General features: G+C 40.0%; 1 long non-coding RNA gene across 4 annotated transcripts in view; it reads right to left on the reverse strand.

The window, feature by feature from the left end:
• The window catches only part of LOC149985498 (uncharacterized), a 208440-nt gene that overhangs the window by 129437 nt on the left and 56674 nt on the right, over window positions 1–22329 (reverse strand). The window lies entirely within an intron of this gene.

A 22329-nucleotide genomic window follows, 5' to 3' on the forward strand; every position in this document is an offset into this window, starting at 1 on the left:
ATGAGCAAAACAAATATACTTTGAATACACCTTACGTACATTTTATGTATATTTATCATTTGAAATATGCACAAAAAAATTGAATTAGAATTTCTTTACCAAAAAAGTGTATTTTTTTATGCGTTTCAAGTATACTTTTACAAATACACTTCTGATCATTAATCACATTAGCTATTGTGATTGGCATTTTCTCAGCCAATGGTATTTACAAAGCAGATGTTGCCTGGAGCAGCATTTTGCACTTTTGAGAACTGTGCACCCTTTTGCATTTCACACTTTAGTTGTTCACATCACGGTAATAAATTGTCAATTCAATACAATGTTTTATATGTAATCTGTAATTAAAAATCCAACATTATTCAATCTGAAAATTAACATCAAAACATTTGAATAAGCTAAATATGAGGAACAATATCATATAAGAAATCAAAACTTCAAATGCAGAAAGGATAATTGGGAATGTGGAAATTGTTGTGCACGTGCTTTTTTGAAAGTATACTTTAAATATATTTTGCCGACTTTTAAATTGAATATACTTTTTTTGAAAGTACAGTGAGGGAAAAAAGTATGAGGTGAGTATGAGGCCTTGTTCCATACAAGATGTATGTTTAGGAATATATTCTGTAATTCTGTATATTTGTATTATTATTTTCACTCTGTCATTTAAATAATTATTGTGGAGTCACTACAATGTTGTTGATCCATCCTAAGTTTTCTCCCATCACAGCCAATGAACTCTGTAACTGTTTTAAGATCACAAATGCCCTCGTAACATCCCTGACCAGTTTCATTCCTGTCCTGCAGCTCAGTTTAGAAAGATAACTGTATGTGGGTGGTTTAATACATAATCCACAACATAATAATTAACTTGACCATGCTTAAAGAGATAGTCAATTTCTGATTTGATATTGTTGCCGATCTACCAATCACTGCCCTTTTATGACACTTTCGAAAGGCTCCCTGGTCTTTGTAGTTGAATCTTTGCTTGAAATTCAATATTTGACGAAGGACCTTACGAGGGATGTTCTAGGTATGGGGACAGAGGAACGTTTAGTCATTAATAGTTTTGATGTCAATCCCTATTGTTTAATGTACAATATTATTTCATTTGTTAAAACTTCTTAGGGACAGGGTTTCCTGAATTTCCAACTGACTGGCGTGCCCAAAGTAAACTGCCTGTTACTCTGGCCCAGAAGCCAGAAAATGCATATAATTGGTAGCATTGGATATAAAACACTTTGAAGTTTCTAAAACTGTTAAAATAATGTCTGACACTATAACAAAATTAATATGGCAGGCGAATCTCAGAAGAAAAACCACCAGATATATATATATTTTTTTTTAGGTCCCAGGATATTACAATGGATAGCTATGGGTCCTATGTAATTCTGGCTCCCAGATTGAATTCCTATGGCTTCAAATAGATGTCAACAGTCTTTATTCAAGGTTTCAGGCTTGTTTCTTCAAAAACAATTGCACACTCCCTCAGAATGTGAGATCATGATCATGCTATTTAATCAGGTTATTGATATGCCACACCTGTCAGTTGGATGGATTATCTTGGCAAAGGAGATACGTTCACTAAAGGGGATGAAACAAATTTGTGCACAACATTTGAGAGAGATTAGCTTTTTGTGCATATGGAACATTTTTGAGATCTTTTATTTCAGCTCATGAAAACAACACCATCTATATTTTGTGTTCAGTGTAGAATTTAACACTCAAAAATGTTTTAAAAGATAAAGACAGTTCAAGTTTTATATCATCAGCTATGTACAGTGTTTTATCAATGTGCAAATAGTTGTAGTACGAATAGTAGGGTAAGATAAATAAATATTGGTGCTATTAATGTTGTTTGTGCTCCACTGTTTGCCCTTTTCTCATGGCAAAGGGCCACAAATCTTTCTGCTGTGATTGCACACTGTGTATTTACCAATGTTTGATTTGAGGGAAATAGATATCTCTAATGCGGTTATACTTTACATCTGGCAGGTTAGGAAGTGCAGTTCAGCTTCCACCTCATTGTGTGGGCATTGGCCACATAGCCTGTCATATGTTTGCCCATGGTGGCCTCTCTCAATAGCAAGGCTATGCTCACTGAGTCTGTACATAGTACAAATATTTTTTAAATTTTGGGTCAGCCATGGTGGTCAGGTATTCTGCCACTATGTACTCTCTGTTTATGGCCAGCTAGCATTACAATATGCTCTGTTCGTTTGTTGTTGATAATTTTTAGTTTGTAAAATAGTTATTTTTGCTTTTTCATACTTTGGTCATGTAACTGTCCTCGGACTCTGTGGGGTATGTTTGTGTTTGTGAACAGAGCCCCAGAATCAGCTTGCTGAGGGGATTATTTTCTACATTCATCGCTCTGTAGGCGAGGGCTTAGTTGTGGAATGCGTGGACATCGCTTCCTTTTAGGTGGTTGTAGAAGTTATTAACAGCTCTTTTCTGAATTTTGATAACTAACGGGCATATTTAAACCTGAAAGCATAGCAGGGGCGACATACTTCCCATTACCTGTTCCCACCAAGGAGGGGGTGATAAGTGGTTCTAATAATCATTTCAATAATTGCACTCTAAGTTGAGCAAAAACTATATTAAAACAATTGCTAAACAACATTTAGCAAAAATGACCTATTAAACTATTTACTGCACTCTGGTGTTGTGGAAAATTAGGTTTCAGCAAAGGCATTTAATTGAATTGTTTCCCCTGTATGCATTTTACAGCGAATAAAGGTATAAAGAGAGGGACAGTGTAGTGAATGGCAAATTAATCCACCTGTCTTGTCAGATTTTGAAATTATGCTTTACAGCGAAGGCAATCCAAGCTTTTGTGTAAGTTTATCGATCGCTCGACAAAACAATAAGTACAGTTAGCATCAGTTAACTTGGTCACGAAAATCAGAAAAGCAATCAAATTAATCGTTTACCTTTGATGATCTTCGGATGTTTTCACTCACGAGACTCCCAGTTAGACAACAAATGTTCCTTTTGTTCCATAAAGATATTTTTATATCCAAATACCTCTGTTAGTTTGGTGCGTTATGCCCAGGAATCCATCGGAAAGAGCGGTCACGACAACGTAGACAAAAATTCTAAATTATATCCATAATGTCCACAGAAAAACGTTTTTTATAATCAATCCTCAGGGTGTTTTTCAAATATCTATTCGATAATATATCAACCGGGACAGTTGGCTTTTCACTAGCACTAGTAACAATGGCCGCCTTTCTCTTTTGCGCACAACTCACTCTGAGATCCCCCACCTATCCACTTACGCAATGTGGTCATTCACGCTCATTCTTCAAAATAAAAGCCTGAAACTATGTCTAAAGGCTGTTGACACCTTAGGGAGCCATAGAAAAAGGAATCTGGTTGATATCCCTTTAAATGAGCAATAGGGATGCATAACATCAGAGAGGTTTCAAAAACAGGGGCACTTCCTGATTGGATTTTCCTCAGGTTTTAGCCTGCAATATCAGTTCTGATTAACTCAGACAAAATGTTGACCGTTTTGGAAACTTTGGAGTGTTTTCTATCCCAATCTGTCAAATATAAGCATACTCTAGCATCTGGTCCTGAGAAATAGGCCGTTTACTTTGGGAACGTTATTTTTCCAAACATAAAAATAGTGCCCCTTAGCTTCAAGAGGTTAAGCGGGATAATACAGTCAAATAATATTACTAAAATTATTCATATTCATGAAATCACAATTGCAATATTGCAAAACATAGCCTAGCCTTTTGTTAATCCACCTGTCGTCTCAGATTTTGAAATGACGATGACGAGACTCTTTGTTAGATAGCAAATGTTCATTTATTCCAAAAAAGATTATTTGTGTAGAAGAAATAGCTCCGTTTTGTTCATTACGTTTGGCTAAGAAAAACACCGGAAAATGCAGTCACTTACAACGCCAAACTTTTTTCCAAATTAGCTCCATAATATCGACAGAAACATGACAAACGTTGTTTAGAATCAATCCTCAAGGTGTTTTTCACATATCTATTCGATAATCTATCAGTGGTGGCAGCTGCCTTCTCATCAGAAGAAAATGGAAAAATACTGCAGCTGGAGATTACGCAATAATTGAGACGGAGGACACCAAGCGACCACCTGGTAGATGTAGTCTCTTATGGTCAATCTTCCAATGATATGCCTACAAATACGTCACAATGCTGCAGACACCTTGGGGTGAAAGTCAATTGAAACATTGAAAGTCAATATATATATAAAAAAATATTTAACAAAATAAAAAGAGTTCTTAACAGGGCGTGTTTTTTTTACCCTTTTAAGCTAACTCCTAGCTCCTTCACAGCCATTTAAGGAGTCATTGCCATGAGGCGGTTTCAAAAAATGCGGCACTTCCTGATTGGATTTTTATCTGGGTTTTTTCTGTAACATCAGTTCTGTGGCACTCACAGACAATATCTTTGCAGTTTTGGAAACGTCAGAGTGTTTTCTTTCCAAAGCTGTCAATTATATGCATAGTCGAGCATCTTTTCGAGACAAAATATCTTGTTTAAAACGGGAACGTTTTTCATCCAAAAATTAAAATAGCGCCCCCTGTATCCAAGAAGTTAACAAGTCTGATACCTCAAATGAAATATAAACATCTTGTTCATCTACCCATCATGTCAGATTTTTTATTTTTACAGCGAAAACACAACATATATTTGTTAGACCACTACCAAACCAAAGAAAAAACGCAGCCATTTTTTCCAGCCAAAGATAAAATCACAAAAGCAGGATTAGAAATAAAATGAATCACTAACCTCTTGAAAATCTTCATCAGATGACAGTCATATGACATGTTACACAGTACATTTATGTTTTGTTCGATAATATGCATTTTTATATCCACAAATCTTGGTTTACATTGATGCCATGTTTAGAAATTCCAACAAAATATCCAGAGTAATTATAGAAAGCTACGCCAGATAACAGAAATACTCATCATAAACTTTGACTAAAGATACATGTTCTACATATAATTAAAGATACACTGGTTCTTAATGCAACCGCTGTGTCAGATTTTTTTTAAACGTTACAGAAAAAGCCTAACATTGCAATAATCTGAGACGGCGCTCAGACGTAACCGCCATGTTGGAGTCAACAGAAATACGAAATTACAACATAAATATTCCCTTACCTTTGATGATCTTTCATCAGAATGTAGTGCAAGGAGTCCTAGTTCCACAATAAATTGTTGTTTTGTTCCATAATGTCCAATACTAGTGTCCAAGTAGCTGCATTTGCTATCACTTTCAGCTCACATGCCCAAAAACTGACTGCTGGGCAAGTTGCTGCGGGGGTGTAGAGCTGTTGGCCAGGGTTGGGTTTGCCAGGTGGAAAGCATGGCCAGCCGTAGAGAACTGCTTTTTGAAATTCTCGATTATAGTGGATTTATCGGTGGTGAGCGTGTTTCCTAGCCTCAGTGCAGTGGGTAGCTGGGAGGAGGTGCTCTCATTCTCCAGGGACTTTAGTGTCCCAAAACTTTTTGGAATTAGTGCTACAGGAAGACAATTTCTGTTTGAAATTTGCATTCTTAACTGAATGTGTATATTGGTTCCTGACTTCCCTGATGCCAGTGCAATACGCCACAGGATGTTTTTGTGCTGGTCAAGGGCAGTCAAGTCTGGAATGAACCATGGGCTATATCTGTTCTTAGTTCTACATTTTATGAAAGTGGCATTCTTATTTAAAATGGTGAGGAAAGCACTTTAAAGAACAACCAGGCATCCTCTACTGACGGGATTAGGTCAATATCCTTCCAGGATACCCGGGCCAGGTTGATTAGAAAGATCTGCTCGCAGAAGTGTTTTAGGGAGCGTCTGACAGTGATGAGGGGTGGTCGTTTGACCGCAGACCCATAACGGATGCAAGCAATGAGGCAGTAATCGCTGAGATCCTGGTTGAAAACAGCAGCGGTGTATTTAGAGGGTAAATTGGTTGAAAATGTTGTAATTGGGAATGGAAATTTCAGAATTTCTGGTGGCCTTCCTAAGCCATGATTCAGATTCGGCTAGGACATCAGGGTTGGCGGAGTGTGCTAAAGCAGTGAATTAAGCAAATTTAGGGAGGAGCCTTCTGATTTTAACATGACTAAATGGCTGGAAGCTATTGAGGATTTTTATTTAAACACATTAACAGTATCTATGGCATTAAGGAACTTCATTGATTGTATTAAAGGAACATTTTTATGAAAAAACACCAAGCTGCATGAGACAAGGTGATAATTGTTGTTCCCCATTACATCTTAAAATGTTGTAAATGATGTATATCTTGATTTAGAATGGCACGTCTTCATTGGCCAGTCTGTTCATGTGGGCTTTTTCAACTTGTCACCTGGTTAGTAATTGTTGCCATTCTCAATTAGGTTTTTCATCTATTTTCCTGCAGTCACAAGAGTCAGTCCAACAATGTCATCCCTCAGGTAGGCCCTGCCATGTTTGATTAGCCGTCAGCTTGGAAAACAGGTGGAACAGTTACACAACAATCACAACACATTCCAGATGAAAGTTTGCCTCTGAACTAGATCCAAATAAAAAAAGGGTTAATTGAGTTCACCCTTGTTTGTTCACTCAGAAAATGGAGGCAGAGGCTCACTCTCACTCTGGATACACAACTCTGAGAGGAATTGACAGGAGTCGCTAAAAATAGGAAAATAAGTGGTGACAGAGTGGAGTTAACTATAATGTTCCTAAAATTGTTGTAGAGTGCTGTGTGTTGGTGTATTTGTATTCCTGATTATGTGTGTGTTTATGCTGCCTGTGTGTATGTGCTTGCTCATGTGTCACGAGTCTGTGTGTATTTGCAGCATAATTACATTAGTTTTAATGAAGATGGATCTGAACATCATGTGGATTCCTCCACCCAACAGAGCGTTTCTGACGTGTTTCGGACATGTTTGTGTGTGTGTCTGTGTGTGCGCACGCTGACACTAATGTGGTGTGGCAGGGCCGTGATAGCCAGACTGGGAGGCCAGATTTCCCAGGGGTCTCTGTCACCTCCTGCTGTCAAGCCTAACGGCCACAATGCAGGGGGATGCCCCAGTGACTGGGCTCCAGCTCGACTAGAGAGACCTTGGATGTGTCAGCGGTGTACAGGAAGTGGTAATACATGTAGGAGGGCAGCATCCTCACAACTATGCACAGACAGATTTACAAGTAAGCCCGTATTGCATAGTGTAATTTAGTGGCCTTGTACTGTATTAATGTTCTCTGGCCACCTACTGGGGAGCCAGATCCAGCCAAACATAATGCAGTTTTCATCACAAAAGGGCTTTATTACAAACATAAATAGTCTTGAGCCCCCCCCCCCCCCCCCCCCCCCCGCAGGTGAAGAAGACAGATGCTGAGGTCCTGGGCTGGCATGGTTACACATGGTATGCAGTTGTAAGGCCAGTTGGGCATACAATTCTCTGACAACAGCTCTGGTGGACATTCCTGCGGTCAGCATGCCAATTGCATGCTCCCTGAAAACTTGAGGCATCTGTGGCATTGTGTTGTTTGACAAAACGGCACATTGTAAAGTGGCCTTTTATTTTCCCCAGCAAAAGGTGCACCTGTGTAATGACAATGCTGTTTAATCAGATTCTTGATATGCCACTCCTGTCAGGTGAAAGTAGAAATGCTCACTAACATGGAGGTAAACAAATCTGTGAACAACATTTGAGAGAAATAAGCTTTATGTACGTATGGAACATTTCTGGGATATTTTATTTCAACTCATGAAACACTTTATATTTTTGCGTTTATATTTTTGTTCAGTATAGATTTTTGTACAACGTTTTGATACACCTAAAACGTATGTGCAACGTTTTTGCTACCTAGGTCCTAAACTGATTAAATGTGTTTGAGACGACATTAACTATACCGTTGTTCTTAAAATAGTGTTGGCGCCGCCCAGGGCTATGACTGAGGGTGTGTAAAGGAGAGTGTTGATGAAACATAAACTGTGGATTAAAGTGGACAAATTAGCAGTAAATGGGTCAGTGAGGGAGTGAAATACTGAGCCATGCATCCGTTCTCTGGCCTTACTCTATGACTCAAGAGCCAGTCAAACATGGGTAATACAGACAGATACAGATGGCTATTATGTGCATGCCTACATAATAATCATATGCTTTGGCTGTAGTATTCTGTTCCACTTTTGCTTTATAAAGCCAAATCATTTTCCCAACATGCATTATTAGAAAATCGCCAAAGTAATCATATCTATACAATATTATGGATGGATTTCTAGCATTGTGTAGTCTTCCATTGAAAGTAGGTGCCATCAGTGTGAATCAGCAGCAGGAGGAAATTAGAAGAGAGAAGCAGCTTGATAACATCTGTCCAAATCTGAGCTGCATAAAAAGCCCCAATATACATATTCTCATATTTTCTTTCTCTCTCTCCCCATCTTGCTGAATATGACATCAGTGTTATGGCCTCTAGCAAGGTATAGACATGTTGTAAAATATATATTTTAACAAACAACTTAAACACCAGAAACTTACAGCAGATAACATGGCTCTGACAAATAATCATTGTTTTCAATTAAATTATGTATCCATATACGACACTTTCACATCTGTGGTGGCTGTTAGCCCATAAATATTTCATTTCAGCACTGACATACACATAGACCCAGCTTGACTTGGATTTATATATTCTATATCTGCTCCCTTCAGTTTCAGGATCTCTGAGTGAGAGCCTTCATCCCCCATACAACTGTCTGTCAGTCAGAGCTTCAACATTTCTTTCACGGCTAGAAAATTACGTCCCAGTCTTGGCGACAGGGTATGCCTTCAGATCCCCTAGACCATTCCAACTCTTATCTATCCATAATGATATTTCTTTGGCTACCAGATCTTTCCTTGAATCCCTTTAAATGGCTAGACACTACCTGAGGTTCTATAAATGGTTGCATCCTTTTATGGAGTTGTTTACGTTTTATCGGTGACATTCAAGAGCTTATCAGGACATATATACGGTATATATTTAGAATATGTAAGGGATAGTTGATTGGCTAAGGTCATTGTCTCTTCGCTGACCCAGTCAATCAGTAAACAGAACCAAGACATTCTAAGGAAGGTCCAATAAACCTCAAGAGGCGGGACTATCTATCAAATTCTTTGCGATGCGGGAAAGATTTAACAGCATGTTGAATAGAGTGCCATGATAAAATCCCACAGAACAAAAACACTATACAAATATCATAAAACAGTTCGAAATTGTGTTTTACCTGAAATCAGTGAAGTCTACTGGAAAACGGAAGACAGACTTCAAGTATTTTAATATTATAATTCTTCTGTGCTACAAGTGGAGCGAGAGACCAGCAACGTTTTCTGTGGCATCAGCTACAGAGAGATCAGTTAGCATTAACACAGGAAAGTCGAGGATCTGGACATTGAATAGCGAGGGAAGTTGCAGCTCGAGGGAAGCATTGAAATTCAGCAAAGGGAAGTAAAAACGTTCACTATTAGACTTAAATTGACACCACACCCAAACCGGGCGCGCAAATGGATTTTGTCCCCCCACACCAAATGCGATCCTGACACGGAGGTTGAAATATCAAAACAAACTCTGAACCAGTTATATTATTTTGGGGACAGGTCAAAAAGCATTAAACATTTATGGCAATTTAGCTAGCTATCTTGCAGTTGCTAGCTAATTTGTCCTATTTAGCTTTCTTGCTGTTGCTAGCTAATTTGTCCATGGATATAAACGTTGAGTTGTAATTTTACCTGAAATGCACAAGGTCCTCTACTCCGACAATTAATCCACACACAAAACGGTCAACCGAATCGTTTCTAGTCATCTCTCCTCATTCAAGGCTTTATCTTCTTTGGACTTTATATCGCGATTGGCATCTGACTTTCATAGTATTACCTCGACGACCAACCGACCGACCTCAGTTAATCTTTCAATCACCCACTTGGGTATACCCACGTGCCGTTTCCTCATTGGTTATCTGCTTCTATAACCAATGAGGAGTTGGGAGAGGCAGAACTTGCACCGCTTCAGCGTCACAAATAGAACTTTCTTCTATTTTAGCCTTGGCAATGCAGATGCTCGTTGGTGTGCGAGCAGTGTAGGTGCAATCACTGAATAACATGTATGTGTACATTTATTTTGCAACGCTCGCGCACGCGACTTGAGAGGTTTGGTTAGCATTTTAACGGAATTCATAGATGCGGATAGTATCAGTGTGAACGAACAGCGACTGTGTGAAGTTGGCAACAATAACAATTAGCCACAGTAGCAGACAGTGTAGCTTACTCAAGTACAGCTATTCTGGAAACTCATGAGCTGGAGCATATAGCTAGCTCTGACAATAGAAGCAGATTAATAACTCATTATAGCTGAAGATCAATAGTTTGGTAGAGAAGCAGACTTGTGACTAAGAGAATACACATGATTCTCTCATAGGAGAAAGCAGTTCCATGAAGGGAGCTAAACAGGACATTGTCATTTCAGACAGTTTAGTTCTGGTTTATTTAGTTAAACGGGACTGAGTTCAAATGATCTTCCATTGTCAATTTTATTTGTGACTTATTTAGGTTTATCTGATAATCAAAGGTTGATTATCTACAAGTTCATGGGTTGGATGAGTGTTTGGATATTTTACTAACAGGTGTTGAACTATATTGGTATTCTCACTGATTGTGAGAAATAATAAGTTACGCCTTGTTGAATACTGAAGGTGGTTTGGAGAAACTACTGTTTCTTTTTGAGTGTTTATGTTAGTGGTTGGAGAAATCAGTCCCTATTTGTTAAAAGACCAAGTCCATAATATGGCAAGAACAGCTCAAATAAGCAGAGAAAATGACAGTCCATCATTACTTTAAGACATGAAGATCAGTCAATATGGAAAATTGCAAGAACTTCAAACATTTCTTCAAGTGCGGTCGCAAAAACCATCAAGCGCTATGATGAAACTGGCTCTCATGAGGACCACCACAGGAAAGAAAGACCCAGAGTTATTTCTGCTGCAGAGGATAAGTTCATTAGAATTAACTGCACCTCAGATTGCAGCATAAATAAATGCTACACTTAGTTAAAATAACAGACGCATCTCAAAATCAACTGTTCAGAGGAGACTGCGTGAATCAGGCCTTCATGTTAAAAGACATCAATAACAAGAAGAGACTTGTTTTGGCCAAGAAACATGAGCAATGGACAATAGACGGGTGGGAATCTGTCCTTTGGTCCAAATTTGAGATTTTTGGTTCCATCCACTGTGTCTTTGTGAGACGCAGAGTAGGTGAACGAATGATCTCTGCATGTGTGGTTCCCACCGTGATGCATGGAGGTAGAAGTGTGATGGTGTGGGGGTGCTTTGCTGGTGACACTGTCAGTGATTTATTTAGAATTCAAGGCAGTGGGACTATCATTTGTTTTTCAACAGGACAATGATCCAACACACCGCCAGGCGCTGTAAGGGCTATTTGACCAAGAAGGAGAGTTATGGAGTGCTGCATCAGATGACCTGGCCTCCACAATCACCCGACCGCAACCCAATTGAGATGAGTGAAGGAAAAGCAGCCAACAAGTGCTCACCATATGTCGGAACTCCTTCAAGACTGTTGGAAAAGCATTCCAGGTGAAGCTGGTTGAGAGAATGCCAAGAGTGTGCAAAGCTGTCATCAAGGCAAAGGGTGGCTACTTTGAAGAATCTTACATATATTTGGATTTGTTTAACAATTTATTGGATTCTAAATGATTCCATGTGTTATTTCATAATTTTGATGTATTCACTATTATTCTACAATCTAGACAACAGTAAAACATTAAGAAAAACCCTTGAATCTGTAGGTTTGTTCAAATTTTTGACTGGTACTGTAATTCCTGGATGACAGAAAGCTTGGCCCCAGTGATATACTCACTACACTGTACCGCCTTAAGGTCGGATGTCAAACAGTTGCCATACCAGGCAGTGATGCAACAGGTCAGGATGCTCTCGATGGTGCAGCTGTAGAACTTTGAGGATCTGGGGACCCATGCCAAATCTTTTCAGTCTCCTGAGGGGGAATAGGCTTTGTCTTGCCCTCTTCACAACTGTCTTAGTGTGTTTTTGACTATGATAGTTTGTTGGTGATGTGGACACCAAGGAATGTGAAGCTCTCAACCTGTTCCATTACAGCCTGGGTAATCTACAATCATCTTCTTTGTCTTGATCACGTTGAGGGAGAGGGTGTTATCCTGGCACCACTCGGCCAGGTCTCTGACCTCCTCCCTATACGCTATCTCGTCGTTTTCGGTGATCAGGCCTATCACTGTTGTGTCATTGGCAAACTTGATGACGGTGTTGGAGTCATGCCTGGCAGTCATGAGGGAACAGGGAGTACAGGAGGGGGCTGAGCAGGCACCTCTGAGGGGTCCCTGTGTTGAAGATCAGCATGGCAGATGTGTTGTTCCTTACCCTTGCCACATTGCAGAGGGAGGTGTTTAGTCCCCGGGTCCTTAGCTTAGTGATGAGCTTTGTGGGCACTATGGTGTTGAACGCTGAGCTGTAGTCAATGAATAGTATTCTCACATAAGTGTGCCTTTTGTCTAGGTGGGAAAGGGCAGTGTTGAGTGCAATAGAGATTGCATCATATGTGGATCTGTTGGGGCGGTATGATGTGAGCCATGACCAGCCTTTCAAAGCACTTCATGCTACGGGTCGGTAATCATTTAGGCAGGTTAACTTAGTGTTCTTGGGCACAGAGACTATTTTAGTCTGCTTGAAACATCTTGGCATTACATGTTGGTATGACTCAGTCAGGGACAGGTGAAAATGTCAGTGAAGACACTTGCCAGCTGGTCAGTGCATGCTCGGAGTACACGTCCTGGTAATCCATCTGGCCCTGTGGTCCTTGTGAATGTTGACCTATTTAAAGGTCTTACTCACATCGGCTACAGAGAGTGTCGTCTGGAATGTACACAGTCGTCTGGAACAGCTAGTTCTCTTATGCATCTTTCAGTGTTACATGCATCGAAGCAAGCATAGTAATTTCTCATCTGGTAGGTTCGTTTCACTGGGCAGCTCGTTGCACTTATTTCCTTTGTAGTCTGTAATAGTTTGCAAGCCCTGCCACATCTGATGAGCATCGGAGCCGGTGTATAACGATTCAATCTTAGTCCTGTATTGACGCTTGGCCTGTTTGATCATTCGTCGGAGGGCATAGCGCTATCTCTTATAAGCTTCCGGGTTAGAGTCCCGCTTGGAAGCGACTGCTCTGCCCTTTAGTTCAGTGCGGATGTTGCCTGTAATCCATGGCTTCTGGTTGGGGTATGCACGTACGGTCACTGTGGGGGGGACGTCATTGATGCACTTATTGACGAAGCCAGTAACTGATGTGGTGTACTCCTCAATGCCATCGGAAGAATCCCAGAACATAATCCAGTCTGTGCAAGCAAAACAGTCCTGTAGCTTAGCATCTGCTTCATCTGACCACATTCTTATTAACCAAGTCACTGGTGCTTCCTGCTTTAGGTTTTGCTTGTAGCAGGAATCAGGAGGATAGAATTATGGTCAGATTTGCCAAATGGAGGGAGAGATTTGTACGCGTCTCTGTGTGTGGAGTAAAGGCGGTCTAGAGTTTTTTTCCGTCTGGTTGCAGCTCTAACATGCTGATTGAATTTAGGTAAAACTGATTTGAATTTCTCTCCATTAAAGTCCCCTGCCACTAGGAGCGACGCCTCTGGATGAGCATTTTCCCCTACAGCTCATTGAGTGCGGTCTTAGTGCCAGCATCGGTCTGCGGTGGTATATAGACAGCTACGAAAAATATACATGTAAACTCTCTTGGTAAATAATTTGGTCTACAGCTTATCATGAGATACTCTACCTCAGGCGAGCAAAACCTTGAAAACTTCCATAGATTTCATGGACCAGCTGTTGTTTATAAATATGCATAGGCCGCCGCCTCGTCTTTCCAGAGGACTCTCCTCTATCCTGCCGAAAAAGTTTAAAACCCACCAGCTGTATGTTATTAATTTCGTCATTCAGCCATGACTCTGTGAAACATAAGATATTACAGTTTTTAATGTCCAGTTGGTAGGATATGTGTGCTCGTAGTTTGTCTATTTTATTATCGATTGATTGTACTTTGGCTAATGGGACCGATGGTAAAGGTAGATTACCCTCTCGGCGACAGATCCTAACAAGGCACCCGGACCGCCATCCACGATACCGCAGTATTTTCCTCCTCAGAATGACGGGGATGGTCCTTGTCGGGTGTCTGGAGAAAATCCGTCCTGTCTGACTCGTTGAAGAAGAATTCCTCCAGGTGGGGTGAGTAATCGCTGCCCTGATATCAATAAGCTCTTTTCAGTCATAAGACACAGTTGCAGAAACATTATATACAAAATAATTTACAAATATTGTGAGAAACAGACAATTGCATAATTAGTTACGGGATCGTAAAACGGCGGCCATCTGCTTCGGCACCATCATTACACTCTCAGCCCGTTCCATTACAGCCCCGTTGATGTGAATGGGGGTGTGTTCGGCCTTCCTTTCCTGTAGTCCACAATTAACTCCTTTGTGTTGCTCACATTGGGGTTGTTATCCTGGCAACACACTGCCAGGTCTCTGACCTCCTCCCGATAGGCTGTCTAATCGTTGTCGGTGAGTCGTCAGCAAACTTAATCATGGATTTGGAGTCATTCTTGGCCACGCCGTCGTGGGTGAACAGGGAGTACAGGAGAGCAGATGTGTTGTTGCCTACCTTTAGCACCTGGGAGCGGCCTGGCAGGAAGTCCAGGATCCTGTTGCAGAGGGCGGTGTTTAGTCCCTGGGACTAAACACCTAAACACCTACTGTTTATCATGTTTTGGTGTGTTGACTATCAAGACTCTCGACACTATACCACTACTCCTAGTGGATGGACATTGTTCATGTGAAACATTCTGTAATTCTAAAGAAAGAATAGAAAAGACTGATCCACTACTTCATGTTAATAGGGGGAACAAAATAATTTTCACATTTTAACTGGATTTATTCATAGAGACCATTCCATTGCACACTTTAAATACATACCTGTAGATAAAGCATAGATATCTCACAGCAAAGATCTTCAACCCACAAATCCATTTTAAAATGTCAAGTCGACAGTTTTCTGGCCTTCTCACATTAGTGAGATTTGCAATTATTCCCTTACAACTCACAGTCTGTCATGTGTTAATGCTTACATATTTCCAGATACTGTCTTCATTCTTATCTGTCCAATCACATCAATGAAACAACCACTTCTTCTCCTGTATTCCAGTGTCACCTCTATTGACCAGCAGGCATTGGTCAAGGAACAGACAGGAAGACAGACTGCTGTGCCCCTCTTCAGGCGCCTTCTTGTGAAGGCCCCTTCTACTCACATATTGATTACTCTTAGGGGAGGCAGAAGGTCTAGGGTATCATTTGTTTGCCACCCCATCCACTTTGGAGGTGAATATGCATAAACACGCTCCAGTATGTATGCACACAGCAGTTGTACAAGCTCATCTCATTGGGTGGCAACGAGGAGCACTATGGCACTGTCCTGAGAAATGTGTGTCTGCTTCAGTAATTTAGTTATCTTTGATTTTAACACAAACTTCTTATACTTGCTCACCATCATTTCAGTCAGTCTCTTTCCAAATCCTGCCTTCCACTGGTTATACTAAGACATCGAAGTCCTTCATGGGTGAAATGAGTACCACTTGCTTCAACAGGACAAACCGGTCACACTTCAGTCTAACCTGTCCTTGTGGGTATTACTTCTCGTTGTGGGTATCACTGCACTAGCTAAGGAGGACAGATAACTACTACAAAACTCACTCGGTTGCTCGACTACCACTACCAAATGCACAGGAGAAGAGGAGATACAGTTTTCGCATTAATTTATATAAAGTGTATAAAGTGTTCACCCCTTGGCATTTTTCCTATTTTGTTGCCTTACAACCTGGAATTCAAATGGATGTTTTGGGGGTTTGTATCATTTGATTTAAACAACACTTCGAAGATACAAAATATGTTTTATTGTGAAACAAGCAAGCGTGCATAACTGTTCACCCCCCTAAGTCAATGTATTGTCAAGCCACCTTTTGCAACAATTACAGCAGCAAGTCTCTTGGGGTATGTCTCTATAAGCTTGGCACATCTATCCACTGGGATTCTTTCCCATTCTTCAAGGCAAAACTGCTCCAGCTCCTTCAAGTTGGATGGAATCTTCTGGTGTACAGCAATCTTTAAATCTAACTACATATTCTCAATTGGATTGAGGTCTGGGCTTTGACTAGGCCATTCCAAGACATTTAAATGTTTCCCCTTAAACCACTCGAGTGTTGCTTTAGCAGTATGCTTAGGGTCATTGTCCCGCTGGAAGGTGAACCTCCGTCCCAGTCTCAAATCTCTGGAAGACTGAAACAGGTTTCCCTCAATAATTTCCATGTATTTAGTGTCATCCATCATTCTTTCAATTCTGACCAGTTTCCCAAACCTTGCTGATGAAGAACATCCCCACAGCATGATGCTGCCACCACCTTGCTTCACTGTGTGGATGGTGTTCTCGGGGTGATGGAGGTGTTGGGTTTGCACCAGGCATAGCGTTTTCCTTGATGGCCAAAAAGCTAAGTTTTAGTCTCATCTGATCGGAGTACCTTCTCCCATATGTTTGGAGAGTCTCCCACATGCCTTTTGGCGAACACCAAACGTGTTTGCTTCTTTTTTTCTTTGAGGAATGGCTTTTTTTCTGGCCACTCTCCCGTAAAGCCCAGCTTTGTAGCGTGTACGGCTTAAAGTGGTCCTATGGACAGATACTCTTTGGTCTCTTTGTTGCCTCTCTGATTAAAAACTTCTTAACGCACCCATCCCTTTAGCGGGATCATTTTCCTCAACACCCGCTGAATTGCAGCGTGCCAAATTAAAATTAAAATACTACAAATATTTAATTTTCATGAAATCACAAGTGCAATATAGCAAAACACAGCTTAGCTTGTTGTTAATCCACCTGGCGTGTCAGATTTCATTTCAGCTTTTCGGCGAAAACATAACAAGCGTTTATGTAAGAACATCTCTCTCAGTAGACAATATTAAACACTAGCAGCCAAGTAGATTGGTCACGAAAGTCAGAAAAGCAATAGATTAAGTTTGTACTCACGAGAATCCCAGTTACACAATAAATGTTCCTTTTTTATTTTTATATCCAAAATATCTCCATTTGTTTGGCGCGTTATGTGCAGAAATCCACAGGCTCGAGCGGTCACGAAAATTCCAAATAGTATCCGTAATGTCCACAGAAACATGTCAAACGTTTTTTATAATCAATCCTCAGGTTGTTTTTAAAATATATAATTGATAATATATCAACCGGGACTGTCGCTTTTTCAATAGGAGAGGGAGAGACAATGGCTGCCCCACTCTGTTGCGCAAGCAAAACTCTGCGAACACCCAGCTATCCATTGACGTGATGTTATCTTTCTCGCTTGTTTTTCAAAATAAAATCCTGAAACTATGTCTAAAGACTGTTGACACATTGAGGAAGCCATAGGAAAAGGAATCTGATTGATATCCCTTTAAATGGAGGCAAGGCATCCAATGGAACAGAGAGTGTTCAGGAAAAACAGCACTTCCTGGTTTGATTTTCCTCCGGTTTTTGCCTGTAATATCAGTTCTGTTATACTCACAGACAATATTTATGACAGTTTTGGAAACTTTAGAGTGTTTTCTATCATATTCTGACAATTATATGCATATTCTAGTTTCTGGGCCTGAGAAATTGGCAGTTTCAAATGGGTACGTTTTATAGCCAAAAACGAAAATCCTGCCCCCTACACTCAAGAAGTTAATGCCCTCCTTGCCTGGTCCATGAGTTCTGGTGGGCGGTCCTCTCTTTGCAGGTTTGTTGTGGTGCCATATTCTTTCCATTTTTTAATAATGAATTTAATGGTGCTCCATGGAATGTTTCAAGTTTCAGATATTTTTTTAGAACCCAACTGATCTGTACTTCTCCACAACTTTTTCCCTGACCTGTTTGGAGAGCTCCTTGGTCTTCATGTGCCGCTTGCTTGGTGGTGCCCCTTGCTTAGTGGTGTTGCAGACTCTGGGGCCTTTCAGAACAGGTGCATATATACTGAGATCATGTGACAGATCATGTGACACTTAGATTGCACACAGATGGACTTTTTAAACTAATTATATAACTTCTGAAGGTAATTAGTTGCACCAGATCTTATTTAGGGGCTTCATAGCAAAGGGGTGAATACATATGCATGCACCACTTTCCCGTTTTTTATTTTTTATAAGTTTTTGAAACAAGTAATTTTTTTCATTTCACTTCACCAATTTGGACTATTTTGTGTATGTACATTACATGAAATCCAAATGAAAATCAATTCAAATTACAGGTTGTAATTCAACAAAATAGGAAAAACAGGGTGATGAATACTTTTGCAAGGCACTGTAGTTTCTTCATTGATGTGCTCACCAATATCAACACTTGGTCTTGAATTTAATTGCATGCTAGATTGGCTAGTAACTAACCTTAGCCAGCTGGAGTTAGCTAGGTAGCACCGGTTTTCCATTTGACACTAACAATAGTGCATTGTGGGTTGTTCTGAAAAATATTTCAAAATCCTAAACTATTTTTGGAGTTATAAGTAACCACACCGTGACTACAACTAAGTTACTACTTTGATCACACTGTGTTGTTACTTTGGTGAGTAAAAACAAATGCTTTCTGCCCTTTAAAATAGCATTAGCATTCTAATGAACAACAGCTGCTGCATCTAAAAACTATCACAACCAAATATAATATTACAGGCTGTTCAAGCAATAATTAAAACAACATTGTATGAGAACACCAAATTTTCTGTTTGAAATAATAACTAAGTAAATCTAGGCTATGTTGAATGGGCGCAGATGGCCAATGTCAGTTTTCTCCCACGGTGGCCATTATACTTGTTCATGACGTGAATAGCGACTTGAGCTGGAAGTCAAAGTTGGATCTCAACTTAGTGCTTCTAGGTCTACATGGTTTACCATGCATCAATCCCAGTCATAAGTGAAGCTAAAGTATATACATTGATAAACAGTACACAATGAGTAATGTACCTTTCTCTATCAAAGCCTACACTGTAACCAACAAGTATTTTTATCTGCATCTTTTAGAAAGGCCTTATGAAGTATTGGTTTCTTAATGTTTTATTGCATAATGTGCTACCTTTGGGTCTGTCTGCTCATCTGTTGTGTCACCTGCCTCTAATCCGACCTGTACTTTGAGTCTGTGCTCTATCGCATTCCAGTAGCACCATCTCCTCCCCTACTCTTCCTTCTCCTCCTCCCCCTCAAGCCAGCACTGAAGTAGTCTTTACACTGATGATAAACTATGCACCATCCCGCTTTTGGCTATCTTCACCCCGTTTCCCTCTCTCTGTCAGGAGGCATCCCCAGGGTGTCAGACTAACGTGGTTCAATTACTCACATAATCACAGACGATTACTGTGAAAAGGCACTCAGATCAGATCACAGAACATAGATAAAGTCACTGAGGATTCATCATGTCGAAGTGAGCTGTGTTTCTGCCATAGTCAGCAAGGGATATGTTAATGTTGCTAGGGAAATTAATTGGAGCATTAGCTTACAAACATTTGGTGACATTTTATTGTGGCTTGGAGGGACCGACTTTGCTAGGGTTGTTTTTCAATAGCATTGGTCTTTAGCGAGGTACTTTCTTTTTAATTAGATACAACTAACAGCAGGATAAGCAAACAACATTTCAGTCAGACTGAAGTATCAGCAGCTTGCTGATTCATATTTTCTAGTCAAATAAAATGAACCTCTCTCTTGCTTTGTTGGCCACGTTTTTTGACGACACCAGAGTCATATTGGTTATATACAGTTCCAGTAAAAGTTTGGACACCCACTCATTCAAGGGTTTTTCATTATTTGTATTATTTTCTTATGGCGTAGAACAGCAGACTGGGATAGGGAGAGATTATGCCCATAAACACACTAGCCAGCTGGTCTGCGCATGCTCTGAGGATGCGGCTAAGGGCCGGCAGCCATGCGATTGTTAACCCGTTTAAATGTTGTACTAACGTCGGCCATGGAGAAGGAGAGCCCACAGCCTTTGGTAGCGGGCCGCGTCGGTGGCACTGTATTATCCTTTAGCGGGCAAAGAAGGTGTTTAGTTTGTCTGGAAGCAAGACGGAGGTGACCATGACGTGGCTGATTTTCTTTTTGTAATCCGAGATTGTCTCGTGTCTGAGCAATTGAATTGCGACTCCACTCTGTCCCCTATACTGACATTTCTCTTGTTGGATTGCATTAGTCTTTAAATAATTCCTCAAGCTCTTTTATTTATATTTATTTATTTCGTCTTTATTTAACCAGGTAGGTTAAACATGTTCTCATTCACAACTGCGACCTAGCCAAGATAAAGCAAAGCAGTGCAGGGTAGCCTAGTGGTTAGAGCGTTGAACTAGTAACCGGAAGGTTGTGAGTTCAAACCCCCGAGCTGACAAGGTACAAATCTGTCGTTCTGCCCCTGAACAGGCAGTTAACCCACTGTTCCCAGGCCGTCATTGAAAATAAGAATTTGTTCTTAACTGACTTGCCTGGTTAAATAAAGGTAAAATAAAAAAATAAAATAAAAAATAAAAAAAACAACACAGAGCTACACATAAACAAATGTACAGTCAATAACACGATATAAAAGAAAAATAGAAAAATCGATTTATAGTGTGTGCAAATGTAGATGAGCAGGGAGGTATGCAATAAATAGGCCATAGAGACACAACTATTTCAATTTAGCATAAATACTGGAGTGATAGATGTGCAGATGATGTGCAAGTAGATATACAGGGGTCCAAAAGATCAAGAGGGTAAGTAATAATATGGGGATGAGGTAATTGGGTGTGCTATTTACAGATTGGCTATGTACAGGTACAGTGATCGGTAAGCTGCTCTGACAGCTTCTAAGGGCTAGGACCCTTATTTTCTGCACTTCCTGTTTGAATGGCATGCCCAAAGTAAACTGCCTGTAGCTCAGGCCCTGAAGCCAGGATATGCATATAATTGGTAGTATTGGAAAGAAAACACTTTGAAGTTTGTAGAAATGTTAAAATAATGTAGGAGAAAATCCAATCAGATTATTTTTTGGGGGGAACCATCCTCTTAGAAATGCAAGAGTAAGGTCATATTGAAAATTAGCTCCCTGGATGCAATTCCTATGGCTTCCACTGGGTGTTATGAGTCCAAGTTCAAGGTTTCAGGCTTGTACTTCAAAAACTAATAAGAAATATCAGGACACAGTCTTGGAAATGTGTGTTTGAGCGCGACATGAAGACATTACGCACCTATAAAAATCGGTTTCCTATTGAACATACTTCTTTCCGAAATAAAAAATTATAGTTTGATTACATTTTAGGGTATCTGAGGAGTAAATAGAAATGTATTTTGACTTGTTGAAACAAAGTTTAGGAGTAGATTTTCAGATTCCTTTCTCTGCATGTTGAACGAGTGGATTACTCAAATCGATGGCATCAACTAAACATACTTTCTGGGATATATGAAGGATTTTTCCTAACAAAACGACACTACATGTTATAGCTGGGACCCTTTGGATGACAAATCAGAGGCAGATTTTCAAAAAGTAAGTGAATATTGAATTGTTATTTGTGAATGTATGAAACCTGTGCTGTTTGATGTAAGGCGCCATCCTCAAACAATCGCATGGCATGTTTTTGCTGTAATAGCTACAGTAAATTGTACAGTGCAGTAAGATTAACCTGTCTAGGACACACATTCCACTAGCGGAACCTCCCCACAACATTCCACTGAAAAGGCAGTACGGGAAATTCTAAAATATTTTTGGGAAATATGTAGCTTTCACACATTAACAAGTCCAATACAGCATATGAAAGATAAACATCTTGTTAATATAACCATCGTGTCCGATTTAAAAAATGCTTTGCAGCAAAAACACAACATATGATTATGTTAGATCACCACCAAATCCAAAAAACACACACCCATTTTTCCCAGCCAAAGATAGTCACAAAAGCAGAAATAGAGATAAAATGAATCACTAACCTTTGATAATCTTCATCAGATGACACTCATAGGACATCATGTTACACAATACATTTATGTTTTGTTCGATAATGTGCATATTTATATCCACAAATCTCGGTTAACATTAGCTCCTTGTTCAGAAATGCCTCAAATATCTGGAGTAATTACAGAGAGCCACGTCAAATAACAGAAAAAGTCATCATAAACTTTGATGAAAGATACACGTTTTACATATAAGTAAAGATACACTTGTTCTTAATGCAACCGCTGTGTCAGATTTTTAAAAACTTTACAGAAAAAGCA

This window comes from Oncorhynchus mykiss, chromosome 1 (genome assembly GCF_057628025.1).
Source record: "Oncorhynchus mykiss isolate SJ-2025 chromosome 1, ASM5762802v1, whole genome shotgun sequence".
Lineage (NCBI taxonomy): Eukaryota > Metazoa > Chordata > Actinopteri > Salmoniformes > Salmonidae > Oncorhynchus > Oncorhynchus mykiss.